Source organism: Lampris incognitus, chromosome 2 (assembly GCF_029633865.1).
Source record: "Lampris incognitus isolate fLamInc1 chromosome 2, fLamInc1.hap2, whole genome shotgun sequence".
Classification (NCBI taxonomy): Eukaryota; Metazoa; Chordata; class Actinopteri; order Lampriformes; family Lampridae; genus Lampris; species Lampris incognitus.
Genome location: NC_079212.1, coordinates 123,939,342 through 123,943,790, shown reverse-complemented (window position 1 = coordinate 123,943,790; position 4,449 = coordinate 123,939,342).

Here is a 4,449-nt window from a genome sequence, read left to right as displayed (position 1 = left end):
ATTTAATGAAAGGCATTAACGTCGTTATAAAACATTGCTGTACAAATCAAATCCTAAATCTGTCTGCTGGGCAAAAACAATGAAATAACCAATGAGGGGGCAGCAAAAGCTTTAGACGGATCATATGCAGAGGCAGCGAAACTCTTGTAGATGGACTCTTAGAGGAATAACAGGGAAAAACTAACAAGACTTCAACTGGTTATTTTGAATGTGGAGAATTGCCGACACGTTGTATACCAGAGCTGGGGGCGCAGTGTAAACAGTCCAGCAGATTTCACAGTCCATTTGAGTCATTTAACAAATCTGAAGAGGATTATTGATGGTGAGTGGGTGGGGTGGGGGGGCTCAAAGGTTGGAGAGTTCAGCGTGGCCCTGACAGAGAGCCTGACCACCCTCATTGTCACACACAGACACTCTGTCGTCTTTCTCATCTCCATCATACATGACTCTGCAGTTCTGCCACATGACCCATCACAGACCTGACTGGGCAGGCTGTTTGGTGGGTGACAATAAGAGGGTCGGTTCCCAAGCATTTGCTTTGCCCAATCAAACACAATTAAAATGAGAGAACGAGGAGCATAAATTCCAGAAGAACTTTTTTTTCCAAGCTGTTCAATGGCATGCACGGTCTTCTTTTTGAAAATCTATTCATTGTGTGTGAACACAAGAGCCTTTCCTTTCCTCTTCTTTCAGCAGTTTGCATGCCCACTGTCAACATTTCCCTTTGCAGACAACAACTGCACTGAGTAAGAGGAATCAAAGACTTGATTGCCCTGTGCTACTTGGCATTGTCTCAATGTAGTTTACATTTTTCACTGAAGAGCCTTTTCTCATCAAGAGTGCATAGCATGTAATCAGGCTCCCCATGCAAAACTGTGTATAGGTGCATTACATACTGTAGTAGTCATACCGCACAAAGGGTAGCAATATTTAAAAATAAATAAATAAATAAAATGGCCACAAAACATAACAAAAAACTTTAGATTGCTATGAAAAATATAGAGCTGCAGTATTCAGAGACAGAAATGTTTTCCAGTTGGCTTTTCCATTATTCACAGCCAGCTTGCCAGTTGAAATCAGGGAGGAGTGGAAGTACAATATGAAAAAAAAAGAAGAAATCTCAACCATGTGTTCGCAGTATGGTATCAAGGAATGTGAATATCAAACCTTACGGCATATTAGCTCCTCTTTACCTCGCTATGTCTTCTCTATGAATTCCACACACTACTATATCCCCTTGCACACGTCTTTCATGTTCTCTGATACGTGTGGAAGTACAGTTTCTTTGCATTACAGAATTTGTTGGGTTTTCCTGTTTAACAACAGTTAAAATCAACAAAAAAAAAACCGTATTATCTTTAAAATTTGCCATGATTGTGATGCCAACTGCAGCAGTGTTTCTCTGAAATGTTGCAAAACAGGATAGGAATAAACTGTTTGTGCATTATTTTTGCCTATTTTTCTTGTGTCTCAGTCAACATCATACCCCCATATAATAGCAAAAAGAACATTTTTCAAAAATTTTTTTTTTTTTACAAATCTCTCCCAGGGGCAGAGCATTATGGCAGTGGTAAAATACTGTTGCATGAAGTGGCAGCAGTATTAAGTCATACTTATACAATGGTTTTGATTGTAGCATTTACCATAGGATATGTGTGTGTGTGTGTGTGTGTGTGTGTGTGTGTGCGTGTGCGTGTGTGTGTAAGAGAGTGTGCATGTGTGTGTGTGAGTGTGCATGTAGTCGAGGGGGGGGTGTGGACCTAATGCTCTCATGCTTGAGTGATGACTCTTAAGTTGTGGAAAAGCAATGGGAGGACAGAGAGGACAAATGCTTGCTGGCTTGCCAGGAGAGCCGAGCTGAACCAACCTGAGCCACCCTCAGTGACTCTCCAGACTGGCCGCGAAACTTTTGCCTCCACAGACGATGTTTCAAAGGGGGATCGCTGAAGGCTGAACTGAATGACTCCTAGCTATTACATATAAAATCAATTCTTTGCACACTTGTAAACAAAAAGAGAGCACATCTTTGGCTGTTTGATAAACAAAAAGGTGTAAGAGAACAGGGGTTGAAATTAATAATTGAATTTTCAAGTAAGCAAGAATGTTAGTTTGTAAATAAACACAAAATATATGCAAATACTTAACTACCTACCTATTAATTAACTAAATAATAAATATATATTTTAGGATTCTATCATCTATATATTATTTTTTTGAGCTGATTAGTGCAATTGGCCAGCCTATAATAGTGACTGTGTTTACTGTATGTGATTGAAAGTAGTACTGTCAATCTGGTAGATAGATTGATAGTGACAAAATCGGGGTATGTAGCAAACAACCAGACTTTGTGCACTCATATGCTTGTTGGGACTCATTCGAAGTAATTTCTCGCTGGTGCTCAGAGACAGTGGAGTACTCACATCCACCAGATGTAAGCCTGCGGTAAATCATGTATGGCGTCACCAGAGTCCCCGCTGGCCTACAACTGAATCCCTCCAGTAAATTTCTCTCTCGTGTGTCCCCTACTTCCCTCTACCGTCCTACTTTCTAAACCAATAAACAAATAGACTAACAAAGGTGACCACTCAATCTCTTTTTCCGCAGGCCTTGGGCTGATTAATGTACCTTGTAAAAGGGGAACTCTTCAAGAGCAGAGGACCAGACTGATTTTGTAACACCTCAAACATGGCACCTGATCACTAACCCACCCTCCTCCATCACCCAGGTTCAAGTGTTGGAGCCAGGCAGGACTTGCACTGTAACTGTCCTCCTTTTCACGGCACTGTAAGTTGCTCTTAGCGATGTGATTCAGAACGTGCTGGAAACTGGCCATTTCGTGGATAATTCCAGCGAGTCCTGCTCTAAGATGAATCAAAACCTTGTCTCACCTGGTATTGACACAGGCTTGTTCTCTTTGACTCAGAAAAAAAAGCCCCCACTGTCTGCATGCAGAGAATACTTCACAGTAGCGAGCTTTACCTAGCTGGTCAGTACGTACTTCCAAACCAGACAGCCACCCAATTCTGGCAGAGGAAGTTAGAATTTGAAATGATTCCATGAAATGATTCCATAAACGGCACTTATAGAGGGATCTCTGTGGAGAGGTGTTCTAGGAAAATATGCATGGGTTTCAGAAGCTGTTTTCACACACAAGGATGTATATAAACCAGCATTTAGACCCAACCCATTTCGCAAAGACCAATAAAGGTGTATTCTAAACATTGAGATGTTTTCATTTCCCTGCCCCCCACCCCTTTATGTGCTTTTAAGCTACAATCCTGAAAATTTACTTGCAAAGAAATGCCCTTTTGGTACGATCACGGGTATGTTTATGAGAAGCTAATCCATCAACAGCCGTATCATGAGCGCTTTTGTAGCTCCTCATTTTAACAGTTACTGTCAGGTAGAAATCTAATGTGAAAAATCATACCGCATAATCACACCAGCCAGAAAAACGTGATGGATATTTGAAGTAGGAACAATATGGCAATACAAACTCACAGATACTATAGATGCTACTAGCGGTGGTATGGCTCAGGAGGTGGAGCGGATCGTCTAGTAATTGAAAGGTCACTGGTTCGATCCCCGGCTCCTCCAGAAAACATGTCAAAGTGTCCTTGAGCAAGACACTAGACCCCTAACTGCTTCTGATGAGTAGGTTGTCGCCTTGCATGGCAGCCTCCACCATCAGTGTATGAATGTGTGTGTGAATGGGTGAATGTGAGACAAAGCACTTTGAGTGGTCGGTAGACTAGAAATATAAATGCAGTCCATTTACAGTATCAAAAGCTTAAATTCAGGTTCAACCATGTTTTATGCGGTGCAAAATGTGCTGAAACAACAGCATTAGTGACTCTGTTTTATTTTAAATGGAGATCCTGGATTTGGAGTAGAAAAACACCAATGCAACTGCAGTACCAGTGTCGCCAATGGTGTCAGTACATTAAACTTTAAAACAACAATCTTTAAGGGTAAAGCGTTAATTATTTTACTATATTGTGCTGGCCTTGACATCACATGCGGTAGCTCGAATATGTTTGCACACATATGGCTTCTTCAGACAAAAGCACTGATCTGAGATCTGTTTTATGCAGACATCCTGAGATGGTGTACTGTGACTAGCAATCTTGGAGCAGTGCCTCACTTCTCAGATGTTTTATTCATGCGGGCCCTGTTCCCTTTTTATGTGCCTTTATGAAACCACAGACAGTGAATCTAGACAGCAGACAGTAGTTCTCCGGAGAGGAAGAGAGACAGAGAGTGAGAGAGAGAGTGAGTGAGTTAATGTGAGCCTGAGAGCTGAAGTCTAATTGTTGTAACAATACTGTGCCAGTCTGGAACTCAATCTGAGGCACCATGTTGTTTTTTATTCAGAGCTGGGTACCAAAATTAATGGACTTCTTTTTGTTATGGCTTGCCAGCCAAAACACCACATGAAGGAAGGAGCGT